The sequence below is a fragment of the Anser brachyrhynchus genome, assembly GCF_964034855.1.
Source record: "Anser brachyrhynchus genome assembly, chromosome: W".
NCBI classification, from domain to species: domain Eukaryota; kingdom Metazoa; phylum Chordata; class Aves; order Anseriformes; family Anatidae; genus Anser; species Anser brachyrhynchus.
The window spans coordinates 18,639,525-18,656,584 of record NC_137704.1 but is presented as its reverse complement, the minus strand read 5'-3'; the positions used below and the strand labels follow the sequence as shown (position 1 = coordinate 18,656,584).

Genomic DNA, 17,060 nt, shown 5'->3' with positions numbered 1-17,060 from the left:
AGCTTGCACACACCAATCCCATGTTCAAGCAAGGCTTGCAAGTAGTCTGCAGTGCCGTGTCTGCAGAACACATCTGTCACTCAAAGGCTAAGTCCAGCATGGCAAGCAAAACTTGCAGCAACCCAAAGGTAAATCTGACCTGGAGTCTGTGTGCCGTGCTTCCGGATTTCAGTTCAGTTCAGCAGAATTTGATGGCCATGAAAGAGTATGTGAGGAAGAGGTGCGGGAATAAAAATGTTGTTTTTGCAGAGTTACATTGTTTAGAGGGAAGAAATGTGGTATTGAGATATGCTTGCAGTGATAAGAAAGCTTAACAGAAAACCTTGTAAAATGCAGACAAGCAGAATCTTTAGAACAATTAGGCAGAAATTCCTGTATAAGAAACATTACCACCTCAAAGAGTACAAAAGTCAAAAGAAATTTGACTTATAACAGGCCTGCAACTGAAAGCCATGTATTGTCTGTGAAGCATCGGATAGATTGTGAACCTGGATTACCCAGTCAATGGGGAAACAGGGGAGGGTCCCGGTCGCCAAGCAAAAAAAAAAAAAAAAGTATATAAACTGTGTTTTGGAACTAGTAGGTGCACTCTCCTGCTTGTGGGGCGCCCGCCATTGCAATTGCGAATAAATTACTACTTCACTGAGGTCCTCGCCTGAGCCTAAGTTATTGGCTACGGAGTGTTTCTCACAGTTTGGGGGCTCGTCCGGGATCCAGTCACCTACTGGGGAGCCCCACCGCCGCAGCAGCAGGAAGGCATGCCCCGCTGATTTCAGCGGTCCTGTGCATCGACGGTGGCGGTTCTGCGGAGAGCTGACAGAGGGCCCGAGACTGATTAAAGAGGCAGGATCCATGAAGTACTGGGGAAGGGAAGAAGGTAGGCACTCCGGGTTTAAGAATTGATCCGGTAACTCTGTGCACAGACCAAGGTAAGAAATATTAAGTATTGCCTTGGGGGTCGGGTGAGACTCTGTGTGATGTGTGATTGAGACGTACTTTTGTACGAAGCGAGTGTGTAGTCCTGATCCGCGGTTCCATAGCTCCCCGAGGGGCGTGGCTGGAGATGGACAAAGCATGAGAAGAGAGAGAAAGGAAGAGTCTCGGGAAATTTAGTGTACGGTAAGTCCTTGCACGGGGAAGTGTTTGGCAGTACACCAGGGAATCTGGTAAACTCATAGGTGTGCGGTAGCCCTTGCACGGGGAAGTGCTTGGCAGTACACCCTCATTTTCCAGAATCGGAATGTTAGTGTGTGGTACCCTGCAGGAGGGAAATTTCTGTAGCAGCACACTGACAAGGGCTAGGAAAAATGGGAAATATGAGTTCCAGGGGACAGGGAGATATCCCTGGGGGAGTGCCTACCGACAGTTCTTCCTGAAGAATGATAAGAAATTGGAAAAATAATCCCAGTGATAAAAGAAGAAAATGGTTAAATATTGTGTATCAGTCTGGACAAAAGAACCAATTGAGGAAACAGCAGTATTTTGGCCAAAATACGGGTCTGATGAAAATTCAGGCTTTAAATTTATATGTAAACAATAAGATTCCTTTGTTTGGAGAAGGAGACAAGTTATGTTCCCTATAATTCTAATATTGCACCGGTGGCAGCAGCAGTCGCTCCAGGAAGGGAGACAGGGACTGCAATTAACACTGTCCCTAGAGAAGAGCGCACTCTAGGCTCTGGCAAGAATTAGAACAAGGTAGAAGAGCTATTGAGAATTTCGCCTTCCCTGATACTAACAGTACTAACACTAACTGTGTATCCTCTTAGGTGAACTCTCACCCCCCCCCCCCCCCACCAGCAGACAGATTAGGAGTTTTAAGAAGGAGATGAAGTCTTTAATTGAGGACCCCATCAGGCTAGCTGAACAATTAGACCAGTTCCTAGGACCTAACTTATACTCTTGGGGGTGGGAAATGAAGTCTATATTAAGTATGTTGTTTACAGGGAAAGAAATGGGAATGATCAGGAGGAGAGCTGCTATACAAGAATGGGAAGCAGCTCATCCTCTGGGTCCGGGGGTAATACCGGCAGAGCAGGGGTGCCCACCTGCCGATCCTGGCTGGAGTGGTGATAGTGCACAGCACAGCAGTCATGTGGGAGACTTAGGGTCGGGGTGGAGGAGTGCTCGGGGATGGGTCCGAAAAAATGTATGGAATGTATGGAGGGAAAAATGTATGGAATTCAGTTGGCCCCTGACTGAGACTTTGGTGAAAGTACAGGCTGGAGAAATATAAAAAGAAGTGTTAAAAGAGTTATTGAAGGTGTTAAAGGTGTGGTATGTAATGTTTGACAGAGGTGTTTGAAGTTGAATGAGCAGGGAAAGAGGATATAGGCATTATCTAAGTAACAGTCTAGAAGTTTTGGTATATTTGCTGTGGTGTTTGGTCAGTTTCCTAAGTATCAGGAAGGGGGAGGGACCGGGGGGGACAGCCTGCTCCACCAGGGGCCTCTCCACAGGCCGCGGGGGGGCTTCAGCTCCGGCGCCTGGAGTGCCTCCTCTCCCTCCTTCTGCACTGACCTTGGTGTCTGCGGGGAGGTTTCTGGCTCCTCGCTCTCCCAGCTGCTGTTGCGCGGCAGGTTTTTGTTTGTTGGTTTGTTTGTTTGTTTTCGTTTTCTTGGATGTGCTCTCACACAGGCACGGACTGTGTTGCTCATGGCTTGGCTCTGGGCAGCGGTGGGCCCCTTTGGGGCCTGCTGAAATTGTCCCTTATCTGCCACGGGGCGGCTTCTGGATTCTCCTCGTGGGGGCTGCCACTGCAGCCCCCCCACTACCAGAACCTTGCCATGTGAACCCAATACACTGGGGCAGCTAGGTCATGACTGGCCTATAAAGTATCAGGGATTAAATTAACTAATGAAACCCTAAATGTGATGGGGGTAGAAGGGGCTGGGATAACAGTGCCACTTTTGGGGGATACCAAGCTGAGACTAGGGGATAAAATGATCTCTGGGCAATTATTGTATGTACCCAAGGCAGGGACTAACTTGTTGGGAAGGGATTTGATGATGAAATTGGGCATTCAAATAGTAAATTGTTAGACTGGAATAACACTGTTATTAATGGAGTGCTCTCAGGCCCTGAGAGCAAAGATATATTCACCTCTGACTGGAAAGACCCTGAAATGGGGGCGGAAGCAACAATACAGATGGACGGTTTTACCTCAGGGGTTTACAGGGCCACCAATTGATTTGGGCAAGTTCTAGAACAGATTTTGGAGGAATTCCAACCTCCCGAGGAGGTGTTACTGTTGCAAATATGTGGATGATTGTTTATTGTCAGGACAGGAGAAAACAGTTGTGAAGGAAGCTACTAACAAGCTATTCAACTTTCTGGGAAAGCAGGGCTTAGGAGTATTGAAAAGTAAATTACAATATGTAGAAAGAGAAGTCAAGTATTTAAGGCATCTAATGTCTGAGGGAAAACGGAGAATAAATCCAGAGAGGATTCAGGGAATTGTTGAAAACTAAGAAAGAACTAAAAAGTTTTTAAGAGAAAGTTTTTTTTTAAGGAATCAGGAGCCACGAAGTCTGAGGGAAAATGGATATTCCCTGATGGGAGAGAAATGCTGATTAAAGCATCAATGAGGCAAATATTAATCTTTTACATCAAGAGAGTCATTGGGAGGTGCAAGCAATGTGTGATGTTGTGCTAAGAAAGTATGTCTGTGTAGGAATATACACTTTAGTGAAGCAAATATGCAGAGGACGTACCATATGTCAAAAGGTAAATAAAAAGGTCATCCGTAACCCACCTAGAGGGGGACGGGAGCCAGGGATTCGACCTTTCCAAAGTATACAGGTAGACTTTACTGAGTTACCTAAAGCAGGGAGACTTAAGTACTTGTTTGTCCTAATTGACCACGTGACTGGATGGGTGTAAGCTTTCCCCTCTGTATCTGCCATTGCAAACACGGTGGCTAAGGTATCACTGGAGCAAATAGTCCCTAGATATGGGATAGCTGAAAACATTGATTCAGATCAAGGAAGTCATTTCACTTCACAAGTACTGCAAGGGTTAATGCAGGCCTTAGAGATTGAGTGGGATTTTTACACCCCCTGGCACCCCTCCTCTTCTGGGAAGGTGGAGCAAATGAACCAGACATTAAAGAAGCAATTAACTAAATTAGTGTTGGAAACCCAAATTCCTTGGGTAAAATGCTTACCTTTATCACTCGTCCAGGTTCAAACAGCACCAAGAAAGGAGATGCTGTTCAGATTACCCTATCTGGGCAGAAGGGATGAGATACCACAATTCGAAACAAGAGAGAGTTTTCTTAAGAACTCTATTCTGGGGTTGTCCTCTGCTTTGTCATCTCTCAGGACCCGTGGGTTGTTGGCTCAAACCCCACCTTTGGAATTCCCCATTCACCACCATCACCCAGGAAACTGGGTCCTGATTCGGACCTGGAAAGAATCAAAACTCCAGCCTGAATGGGAAGGACCATTCCAAGTACTACTAACCACTGAAACAGCCATAGGAACTGCGGAAAAAGGTTGGACTCACTATACTCGAGTGAAAGCACACGTCGACCCTAGTACCTGGGAAGTTGTTCCTACAGAAGACTTGCTGAAAGTTAAAATCAAAAAAAAAACGCATAATGGACTCTGAGCTGGATAAAAGCTTACAAATGTAAACTAATGTTTTATTTTCACAGGTAACTAATGAGTGTGACTTGTGTTTTAGATAAAGGACTGGCCTATAGCAAATCGAAGTGCTCCCAAGGGGTTTTTGGTTCTAGTAGTAGTGTACATATAGCTTATTCTTTGTATTGATAATTATTTGGGAACCTAAGGGTTAAAAGTAATGACAGGGGAGAATCAACTATTGATTTTATTTTTAGTGATTGTAGGCCTCAGAGAAGGCCTTGGTCAATTGGCAACTTGGAAAAGGCATGACCAGATGATAGTAAGACGGAATACCCCGTAAAAATATGGGTGACTGTGACAGAGGGTTATGTACCACAGTCCGTCATGTTTGATGCTTGTGAGGTGTTAGCTTGTGGAGATTTAAATGCCCAAGGACAATTGAGCAGAGAGAACAAATAACTGGGAGAGACCCAACAGCCAGACTGAGAATAGCTGTATGGAAACAGTCATCTATTGCCATCAGAGAAAGGGAGAAACTCAAGGAGAAAACAGGAGAGAAAACAGGAGGCCCTCTTTGAAATGCGGCAGTTCAAACATTTGAGATTGAAACAGGGTATGGGGATGTGAATGCCTGGATAGAATGGGTCAATGTCCAGAGCCTCAACCATAGCGATTGCTACGCTTGTGCCTCGGGACGACCGATTGCCCAGATAGTGCCCTTCCCATTGGGGTGGACCAAGGATTCCCAGGGGATGCGATGTATGATTGCATTGTACCAAGAAAAGACTGCCTGGGGAAATGAGGCCTGTAAGTCTCTCTCTTTGCTTTTCCCTTCCTTGCGTGATAGCAATATCAGGGCTCCCCCTGCATTCTCTACAGCTATAGGTAACCATACAGCTTGCCTCTCACGGCAGGGTGTGAGTGCTACCCGGCATCTGGGAGAATTTGCCTTGTGCACAAGGACACTGAATGCTACCAAGGACTTGATGGGAAACTGCTCAAGACTTGAGATCCCCAGGGCAGATCTCTGGTGGTACTGTGGAGGGAAGATCTTATGGTCCACCCTACCATCTAATTGGGGAGGCACTTGTGCACTTGTTCAATTAGCTATACCCTTCACCCTGGCATTTGAAAGAGAAACATCAAAAATACCCAGAAGAAGTAAAAGAGGCTTAGGAGTACCATTCGATGATAGAGTCTACATAGATTCTATTGGGGTGCCTAGAGGAGTTCCTGATGAACATTAAGCCAGGAATCAAATTGCTGCAGGGTTTGAGTCACTGTTCTGGTGGGTAACAAGCAATAAGAATGTGGATTGGATTAATTATATTTATTATAATCAGCAGAGATTCATAAATCACACAAGGGATGCGATAAGAGGAACTGCTGAACAACTAGATGCCACCAGCAAAATGTCTTGGGAAAACAGAATAGCATTGGATATGATGCTCACGGAGAAGGGAGGTGTGTGTGTGATACTGAGCAACCACTTTGCACTTTTATAGCCAACAATACTGCCCCGGGTGGCACAGTAACTAGAGCATTGCAAGGGCTTACCACCCTTGCCAATGAATTGGCAGAAAACTCAGGAACAGGCACTTCCATCACTGGATGGTTGGAATCTTGGTTTGGTAAATGGAAAGGGATGGTAATGCCCACATTTACATCCTTGATCATAGTAGCAGGAGTTTTGACAGCTGCTGGTTGTTGCATTATCCCCTGTGTAAGAGGACTAGTACAGTGGTTAATTGAAACTGCACTACTGAATGCCCAGGGAGCTACCACCCTGCTCAGATAACATGATGATATTAGAGGAGATGGAAAGAAAAGAAAGTGAAAAAGAGGAAGATATCTACCAAATTACACCTTAGAGAAAAGTTTTGCAAAAATCAACAAATTATAAAAAAGAAAAGGGGGGAATTGTGGGAATAAAAATGTTCTTTTTGCACCGAGTTACATTGTTTAGAGGGAAGGAATGTGGTATTGAGATATGCTTGCAGTGATAAGAAAGCTTAACAGAAAACCTTATAAAATGCAGACAAGCAGAATCCTTAGAACAATTAGGCGGAAATCACAGTATAAGAAACATTACCACCTCAAAGAGTATAAAAGTCAAAAGAAATTTTACTTATAACAGGCTGACAACTGAAAGCCATGTATTGTCTGTGAAGCACTGGATAGATTGTGAACCTGGATTACCCAGTCAATGGGGAAACAGGGGAGGGTCGTGGTCCTTGAGAAAAAAAAGTATATAAACTGTGTTAGGGAACTAGTAGGTGCGCTCTCCTGCTTGTGGGGCGCCCGCCATTGCAATCGCGAATAAATTGCTACTTCACTGAGATCCTCTCCTGAGCCTAAGTTATTGGCTACAGAGTGTTTCTCACAGAGGGAGGAAAGGAGAAAAGGGATTTAGAAACATGTGGTACACCTAGAATTCTACTACCATTTGATGTTTGAGTTCTTGAGCTAGGGTCAAAATAGAGCCAAGATGCATGTTCAGGAGATACTGCAATGAGAAACTGCTGACATATCCCAGTACTTCCTCACTTTTTAATCATCAGACACCAGCTTGTGATGGTTTCACTAGCAGTGCAGTGGCACTTGCAGCAACTAAGTCTTTTGTCCTGGCCAAAGAACACTACCTACAGTAATTCTCAAATGCAGAACCAAAACATTCAATGGCAATACACAGTGGTTATGAAAGGTCAGAATTGTCCTAGATGGTGCTCAAAATAAGCACTAAAGGCCATAAGGGCACTGAAACATTATGCTTCAGTTTCTTCCATATTAGAAAGTTGGCAATGCTCTATTACCTCTGGGGTGCAGTACTGGACAATTAAAGTAGATTGGAGTCCTCCTACAGCACAATAGAGCAGAATAGATGCCCCTTTCTAGTACTGTTGATTTTGTTTCACAGGAGCTGCTTTTTATTATTTTTTAAGCCTGTTTGGAGGAGAAAACTGTAATACTATAAACAGTTTCCTAACCTGAAACACTTGATTTTCCTTAAAGTATGTGTTAGGTTTACTTTAGCTAGGACACCTAGAGCAGAGTAAAGATATGCATGGCAGACAATTAATTATTAGGAGGAGTCTGGACCTTAAATTATTCTCTGTTCTTTCCCATATAAACAGTCCCTCAGCTGAATGCAAAACTTAGAAAAGTACAGTATTTACTAGATATAAATACAGGCACGATTCTGTCACGCTTAAAAACAGTTCTTAAGAACACTTAAGAACTTCCCAAAAGTCAGCCTTGCAAGAGTTTGAGTCACATCACCAGTCTGAATAGAGTGCCGCCAAGGCAGATAACTTGTTAGTAACAAAAACGTTGTGGGGACAGTAGGAAAGGAAAATTAGCCAATACTTCGAGCTATATACAAACATGGTATATATATGGCTCCAACTTTAGAAATCTCACAGGCACTGAATCAACTGTCATCTAAATGGCATTGACCTGGTACTGAACTATGTATATCCTACAGCAGTCTGTATGACTGCTCAGATAGCTCAAGCCTGGGTTTATATACCTCTTAGAACTACACTTCAAATTAGGGAACAATTCAGAAACATGACAATAAATGGATCAGGAGTACAAATAGCAGGACCGGGACCAGGAGCACACAAGATCTCAGATGATTTTTCACTTAGGAACCTAATTCTTAAAAAGATTTATATTTCTCCCTCCATGGTCTATCTAATTTTGAAATCCTGTTTTTATAAGAAATAAATCCTAAACTAGGAGCTTTTCCCAGCTTTTCTTCGCTTCAAAACCTGTACTTTAAATCTACAAGAATACTCTATCTGCAGCCCCGAGGAGGAGTTAACTCAGACTTAAACTCATTTGCTTGAAGTACCAGTTGGTGCTTAGGTCCCTTAGTATTGCTTACCTCTTTGTGGTGGCTTCACTCATATGGGCAGTCGAGCTCCACCACAACCACTCTCTAACTCCCCCTCTTCAAAGCGCAAGGGGAGAAAATGCAATTAAAAGGACTCAAGGGTTGAGTTAAGGATGGGGAAAAACAGACTTAGAGTAGGGAGATTAGTAAAATTTGCCTATTACTAACTGTTGTGGTTTAACCCGGCTGGCAGCTAAACACCACACAGCCGTTCGCTCACCCTCCCCCCTCCCTCTCTGGGATGGGGGAGAGAAACGGGAAAGTGAAGCCGGTGAGTTGAGATAAAGACAGTTTATTAAGACAGGAATATAATAATAACAATAATAATAATAGTGATAATGATAATAGTATTAATAATAATAATGTGTAAGAAACAAGTGATGCACAATGCAATTGCTCACCACCCGCTGACCGATGCCCAGCCTATCCCCGAGCAGCCGGCCCCCCACCCCGGCCAGCCACCCCTATATATTGTGTAGCATGACGTCAGATGGTATGGAATACCCCTTTGGCCAGTTTGGGTCAGCTGTCCTGGGTCTGTCCCCTCCCAGCTCCTGCTGCACCCCCAGCCTGCCCGCTGGCAGGACAGAGTGAGAAGCCGAAAAGTCCTTGGCCTGGTGTAAACACTGCTCTGCAACAATTAAAACATCAGCATGTTATCAGCGCTCTTCTCATCCTAATCCAAAACATAGCACCCTACCAGCTACTATGAGGAAAAATTAACTCTGTCCTAACTGGAACCAGGACAGATATCCACCCCTTATTCCATACCATTTACGTCATGCTCAGCTTACACTCTTTCCAATACCTTGTAATTAATCACCATTTTCATCTATGATATATAGCAATCATGGTAGTGATGGCATACAGTATTATATAATAATTAACATACTACAATTCAACTCATGGGCTATTCTCACCCAGTATCAAATCCCCTTGAGGTACACACCGGACCTCCCCATTCTTTTGCATTACCCACCAAGTGCATCCAGGTCCCTGAGCAAATTCCACGAATCAGTTTGCCTTTTCCTGAGGCAGGAGTAGCCCAGACTGTTTTACCCAGCATGTTTCTTACATGCACTACAGGAACTTTATCCCCTTCTACAGTGCGCAACAGGTTTGATTGGGCAGGTCCAGCTCGGTTGGCAGATCCCCTAGTATTGACTAACCAGGTGGCCTTTGCCAAATGTGTATCCCAATTTTTGAATGTCCCAGCACCCATTGCTTTCAGTGTAGTCTTTAACAGTCCATTGTATCGTTCAACTTTTCCAGAGGCTGGTGCATGATAGGGGATGTGATACACCCACTCAATACCATGTTCTTTGGCCCAAGTGTCTATAAGGTTGTTTCGGAAATGAGTCCCGTTGTCTGACTCAATTCTCTCTGGGGTGCCATGTCGCCATAGGACTTGCTTTTCAAGGCCCAGGATAGTGTTCCGGGCGGTGGCATGGGGCACCGGATATGTTTCCAGCCATCCGGTGGTTGCTTCCACCATTGTAAGTACGTGGCGCTTGCCGTTGCGGGTTTGAGGGAGTGTGATGTAATCAATCTGCCAGGCCTCTCCATATTTATATTTCAGCCATCGTCCTCCATACCAAAGAGGCTTTGACCGTTTGGCTTGCTTGATTGCAGCACATGTTTCACAGTCATGAATAACCTGTGCTATAGTGTCCATGGTCAGGTCCACCCCTCGATCACGAGCCCATCTGTAGGTTGCATCTCTACCTTGATGGCCTGAGGTGTCACGGGCCCATCGGGCTATAAATAATTCACCTTTATGTTGCCAGTCCAGGTCCACCTGATCCACTTCAGTCTTAGCAGCCTGATCCACCTGCTGGTTGTTTTGATGTTCTTCAGTAGCCCGATTCGTGGGCACATGAGCATCTACATGGCGTACCTTTACAACCAGGTTCTCTACCTGGGCAGCAATATCTTGCCACAATGCCGCAGCCCAGATGGGCTTGCCCCTGCGCTCCCAGTTGTTCTGCTTCCATTGCTGTAACCACCCCCACAGGGCATTTGCTACCATCCATGAATCAGTATAGAGATAGAGAACTGGCCACTTTTCTCGTTCAGCAATATCTAAAGCCAGCTGGATGGCTTTCACTTCTGCAAACTGACTCGATTCACCTTCTCCCTCAGCAGCTTCTGCAACTCGTTGTGTAGGACTCCATACAGCAGCTTTCCATCTCCGATGCTTTCCCACAATACGACAGGACCCGTCAGTGAACAAGGCATATTTCTTCTCATTTTCTGGTAGCTTGTTGTACAGTGGGGCTTCTTCTGCACGGACCACCTCCTCCTCTGGTGATATCCCAAAGTATTTGCCTTCTGGCCAGTCCATAATCACCTCCAAGATTCCTGGGCGACTGGGGTTTCCTATTCGAGCCCTCTGAGTAATCAGTGCAACCCACTTGCTCCATGTAGCATCAGTTGCATGATGTGTAGAGGGGACCCTTCCTTTGAACATCCAGCCTAGTACCGGCAGTCGGGGTGCCAGGAGGAGCTGCGCTTCAGTACCGACCACTTCCGAAGCAGATCGGACTCCTTCATATGCTGCCAATATCTCCTTTTCAGTTGGAGTATAGCGGGCCTCAGATCCTCTGTATCCCCGACTCCAAAACCACAGGGGTCGACCTCGAGTTTCCCCAGGTTCTTTCTGCCAGAGGCTCCAGGTGGGGCCATTCTCCCCGGCTGCGGTGTAGAGCACATTCTTTACATCTGGTCCTGTTCGGACTGGCCCGAGGGCTACTGCATGAACTATTTCCTGCTTAATTTGTTCAAAGGCTTGTCGTTGCTCAGGGCCCCATTCAAAAGCATTCTTCTTACGGGTTACTTGGTAGAGCGGGTTTGCAATCAGACTGTAATTTGGAATATGCATTCTCCAAAACCCCACGACACCTAGGAAAGTTTGTGTTTCTTTTTTGCTAGTTGGTGGAGACATAGCTGTTATTTTGTTGATCACATCCATTGGGATTTGACGACGTCCATCTTGCCATTTTATTCCTAAAAACTGGATCTCTCGTGCAGGTCCTTTAACTTTATTTTGTTTTATGGCAAAACCGGCCTTCAGAAGGATTTGGACTATTTTCTTCCCTTTCTCGAAAACTTCCTCTGCGGTGTCACCCCACACAATGATGTCATCGATGTACTGCAGGTGTTCAGGAGCTTCCCCCTGCTCCAGCGCAGACTGGATCAGTCCATGGCAAATGGTGGGGCTATGTTTCCACCCCTGGGGCAGCCGATTCCAAGTATATTGGACTCCTCTCCAAGTGAAAGCAAACTGTGGCCTGCACTGTGCTGCTAGAGGGATGGAGAAAAATGCATTAGCGATATCAATTGTGGCATACCACTTGGCTGCCTTTGATTCCAGTTCATACTGGAGTTCTAGCATGTCCGGCACTGCAGCACTCAGTGGTGGCGTGACTTCGTTCAGGCCACAATAGTCCACTGTTAGTCTCCACTCACCATTAGACTTTCGCACTGGCCATATGGGACTATTAAAAGGTGAATGAGTCTTGCTGATCACTCTTTGGCTCTCCAGTTGACAAATTAGCTTATGGATGGGAATCAGGGAGTCTCTGTTGGTGCGATATTGCCGCCGGTGCACAGTTGTGGTAGCGATTATTGGCACTTGCTGTTCTTCAACCCTCAGCAACCCCACAACAGAAGGGTCCTCTGAGAGACCGGGCAAGGTAGACAACTGTTTAATGTCCTCTGTCTGCAAGGCAGCTATGCCAAAAGCCCACCGGAACCCTTTTGGGTCCTTGAAATATCCTCTTCTAAGATAGTCTATGCCAAGCATGCACGGAGCATCCGGGCCAGTCACAATACGGTGCTTTTGCCACTCATTCCCAGTTAGACTCACTTCAGCCTCCAATACAGTTAACTGCTGGGATCCCCCCGTCACACCGTGAATACAGATGGGCTCTGGCCCTTTATAGCTTGATGGCATTAGAGTACATTGTGCACCGGTGTCTACCAAAGCCTTATACTTCTGTGCGTCTGACGTGCCAGGCCATCGAATCCACACAGTCCAATAAACTCGATTGTCCCTTTCCTCCCCCTGGCTGGAGGCAGGGCCCCTCTAGTCCTGGTCAGAATCTTCGTTTCTGTGTTTAAAGGACTGCCTGTTGGAAGTTGGAGCAGCAAACTTTTCAGAGAACCCCTTTTTCCCAATTGTTTTCTTTTGCAACTCACGTACCCGTGCCTCTAGGGTCACAGTAGATTTTTCCATCCCATTGTCTCATGTCCTCTCCATGGTCACGTAGGTAAAACCACAGGGTGGCGCAGGGTGTGTGCCCACCATATTGTCTTCCTTGCACAGATGAACGTTTACCCCTAATAGCTGAGACACTGGTTTGTACAGGTGGGGAGGAAAATAATCTCTCTTCAAGTTGGTGGATCTTTTCAGAAAGTTTCTCCAAAGTATTCTCTTTTATCTGGTGGACACTGGTTTGTACAGGGGGGGAGAAAAATAATCTTTCTTCAAGTTGGTGGATCTTTTCAGAAAGTTTCTCCAAAGTATTCTCCTTTAGCTGGTGGAACTCTTCAGAGAGTTTCTCCACAGCCGAGACGCAGGCCTGTAGGGAAGAGGAGAGGTTTCCTTCATACTGCCGGAGTTGTTTAGCCACTTCATTCACTGTGGGTTCCTCCTCCTCTTTCCAGGTTATTATTGCCAATGAGCTGGCATATGATGACAGTGCACTCCGTACAAACTTCCACCACATGGGTCGTGTACAATGGACTTCATCTGGATCTGTGGATGTTTGTGCGTCGTCTAGGTCCTTATAAATTACTTCCCGTACGGCCAATTCCCTCAGGTACTGAATTCCCTTCTCCATGGTGGTCCATTTGCCTGGTAGACATACAAGTTCTTCCTTGAAGGGATACCTTTCCTGCACAGCTGACAGGAGACGCCTCCAGAGGCTGCGAGATTGTGCTCCATCTCCAACTGCTTTGTCAATGCATGCATCCCTAGCAAGGGATCCCAGCCGCCTGGCTTCCTTGCCCTCTAATTCCACACAATTGGCTCCCGTGTCCCAGCACCGGAGCAGCCAGGTGACAAGCTGCTCACCTATACAGCGACCAAAATCTTTTCGCACATCTCGTAGCTCACGCTGGTATAGGGTTCGGGTAGTTACTGTTGATTTTTTGACATCCTCATCCTCATCTTCATCCTCCTGCACATTTGATGGCCCAGCCTCGTCTTCACTATACCTAGACTTAGCAGAAGACTGTCTGCGTTCTAAACGACCTGAGTCTCTATACCATTTTTTCACCTTGTCTACAGGGGCAACTGGCACTGCTACAGCTTGTTTCTCTGACCCAGCCACAGGGTCTGCCACAGGGGTTGGAATACCCTCTGCAGGGGCAACTTGCACTGCTACAGCTCCCTTCTCTGACCCAGACACAGGAGTGGGAGCAGCCGCAGGAGCTGGAGCTGCTGCAGGGACTGGAGTGGCTGCGTGAGCTGGAGCTGGAGCAGCTGCAGGAGCTGGAGAGGCTGCAGGAGCTGGAGCTGGAGCGGCTGAAGGAGCTGGAGCGGCTGCAGGAGCTGGAGCTGGAGCGGCTGCAGGAGCTGGAGCTGGAGCAGCTGCAGGAGCTGGAGCGGCTGCAGGAGCTGGAGCGGCTGCAGGAGCTGGAGCTGGAGCGGCTGCAGGAGCTGGAACTGGAGCGGCTGCAGGAGCTGGAGCTGGAGCGGCTGCAGGAGCTGGAGCGGCTGCAGGAGCTGGAACTGGAGCGGCTGCAGGAGCTGGAACTGCAGCGGCTGCAGGAGCTGGAACTGCAGCGGCTGCAGGAGCTGTCGCTAGGTTGCTAGTAGCATCAATTGCAGCTCGATAGGCACAAGCCAGACCCCAGCACGCTACAGTGATTTGTGTCACTTTGGAACTGCCAGAGTCATGACACCTTTTTTTCAAGCATTCTGCCAGCTTTTTAGGATTTTGCAGTTGTTCAGGGATGAATGTCCAAAACACTGGAGGTGACCACTGCTCTAGAAACCTGCCCATATCCTCCCACACTCCCTGCCACTCCCAACTATCCCGCCTCAAGACAGATCTCCGGATGAGATTCCTAAGTAGTTGTTTAACCCTCAACAAAACCTGAAGCGCATTCAGGAGACATAACAACAAGAGCAGGCTGGACTGAGTATCCCAAGGATATTCAACATCTCGGAGAACCACCGTAACTAGCTCGGGGGGATAAGAGGGTGGTGGTGAAGGAGAAAGGGAGAGTGAACAGGTAGGGAAACATGTCTTCCCCTGTCCCCTTCACAGATTGGCTCCCTAACGAAAAAAAGGCAATAGGTGTAATTGCTAATAGTTTCTAAGATACAGCTTCCAAAGTATAGAGTCGACGTCAGTGCTGAGTACAAATACCAGGTTAGAGTCGTGACCAGATATTTCACCATTTCATAAGCCATTGTTACACCGCACAGTACCATAACAATCTTAAACCAGGGCCCGGAAAGGATAAACAGTGCAACAGGGAGCACATACAGAAAGTAACGCACCATAAAACTCAATTTGGAAAACAGGCACAGCAGACTGGAGATTAAGGCAATCAACATCGTGACTAGCAACTCTTAAGCAGATCCAATACTTATACCAATTTTAGTTTAACACACTCAGGTCAAATCTGTCGATATCTCAACCCTTCGAGCCCCACGTTGGGCGCCAAAAGGACTGTTGTGGTTTAACCCGGCTGGCAGCTAAACACCACACAGCCGTTCGCTCACCCTCCCCCCTCTGGGATGGGGGAGAGAAATGGGAAAGTGAAGCCGGTGAGTTGAGATAAAGACAGTTTATTAAGACAGGAATATAATAATAACAATAATAATAATAGTGATAATGATAATAGTATTAATAATAATAATGTGTAAGAAACAAGTGATGCACAATGCAATTGCTCACCACCCGCTGACCGATGCCCAGCCTATCCCCGAGCAGCCGGCCCCCCCACCCCGGCCAGCCACCCCTATATATTGTGTAGCATGACGTCAGATGGTATGGAATACCCCTTTGGCCAGTTTGGGTCAGCTGTCCTGGGTCTGTCCCCTCCCAGCTCCTGCTGCACCCCAGCCTGCTCGCTGGCAGGACAGAGCGAGAAGCCGAAAAGTCCTTGGCCTGGTGTAAACACTGCTCTGCAACAATTAAAACATCAGCATGTTATCAGCGCTCTTCTCATCCTAATCCAAAACATAGCACCCTACCAGCTACTACGAGGAAAATTACCTCTGTCCTAACTGGAACCAGGACACAAGCTAGAGAATTGAAAAATAAGGAAAATAAACTGAAAACACCTTCCCCCATCCACCCTCTTCCACCTCCTCCCCCCGAGCACTGCAGGGGAATGGGGAAATGGGGGCTGCGGTCAGCCTATAGCACTTCACCTCTGCCTGACTTGCGGAAAATGGACTCCACAATCAGTAAGATTGCAAAGTAGGTATGTTTACTCAGCGCTGGGCAGCATGGGGGGTAGTCCCACCGAAGTCGTGCACACGCGACACGGCAACTTGCCATGGTTATATGCAGTAAAGAGTTACATATGCATGAAGTTTCACAATGCTCCTATATATATGCATAACCTGTCCCTGCTTTATATTAAAATTAGTTCAAGAAGTCATTTCCATAAGCTCCTCCCGTCTGCGCTTGCGCAGTGTCTCCTGGTAGTGGTCAGATAGCAAGGTAGCTGGCAAATGTTGTACCAATATTCAAGAAGGGCAAGAAAGAAGACCCTAGCAATTACAGGCCTGTCAGTCTCACGTCAGTGCCTGGTAAAATTATGGAGAAGATTATCCTGGGAGTTACTGAAGCACACCTGGGGGACAATGCAGTCATTGGTCCCAGCCAACATGGGTTCACGAGGGGTAGGTCCTGTTTGACTAACTTGATTTCCTTTTATAAGATCACCCATCTAGTCGATCAAGGGAAGCAAGCTGATGTAATCTTTTTGGATTTCAGTAAAGCTTTCAATACACTTTCTTTTTGGATTTGTAAAGCTTTTGATATAGTTTCTCATAGGATCCTACTGGACAAAATGTCCAGCATACAGCTCGATAAAAACATCACACGATGGGTGAACAATTGGCTGACGGGCAGGGCTCAAAGGTTTATGGTAAATGGGGTTACATCAGGCTGGCGGCCAGTCACCAGTGGGGTCCCCCAGGGCTCCATTTTAGGGCCAGTTCTTTTCAGTGTTTTCATAAGCGATTTAGATGTAGGACTAGAAGGTGTTTTGAGTAAGTTTGCTGATGATACTAAACTGGGAGGAGTTGTTGACACTGTTGAGGGTGGAAAGGCCTTGCAGAGAGATCTGGACAGATTGGAGAGCTGGGCGATCACCAACTGCATGAAGTTTAACAAGAGCAAGTGCCGGGTCCTGCACCTGGGATGGGGCAACCCTGGCTATACGTACAGACTGGGCGACGAGACGCTGGAGAGCAGCCCCGCAGAGAGGGATCTGGGGGTTGTGGTTGACAGCAAGTTGAATATGAGCCAGCAGTGTGCCCTGGCAGCCAGGAGGGTCAACCGCATCCTGGGATGCATCAAGCACGGCATCGCTAGTCGGTC

The 17,060-nt window shown here is 46.7% G+C and overlaps 1 protein-coding gene across 1 annotated transcript in view; it reads right to left on the bottom strand.

The window, feature by feature from the left end:
* The window catches only part of LOC308184976 (uncharacterized protein), a gene marked incomplete at its 3' end in the record, with an annotated part of 320,479 nt that extends 306,015 nt beyond the window's left edge, over positions 1-14,464 (bottom strand). The window contains exon 1 of the mRNA XM_080572521.1: positions 14,124-14,464. The remainder of the gene's footprint in view (positions 1-14,123) is intronic.
* Between the last annotated feature and the right edge of the window lie 2,596 nt (positions 14,465-17,060).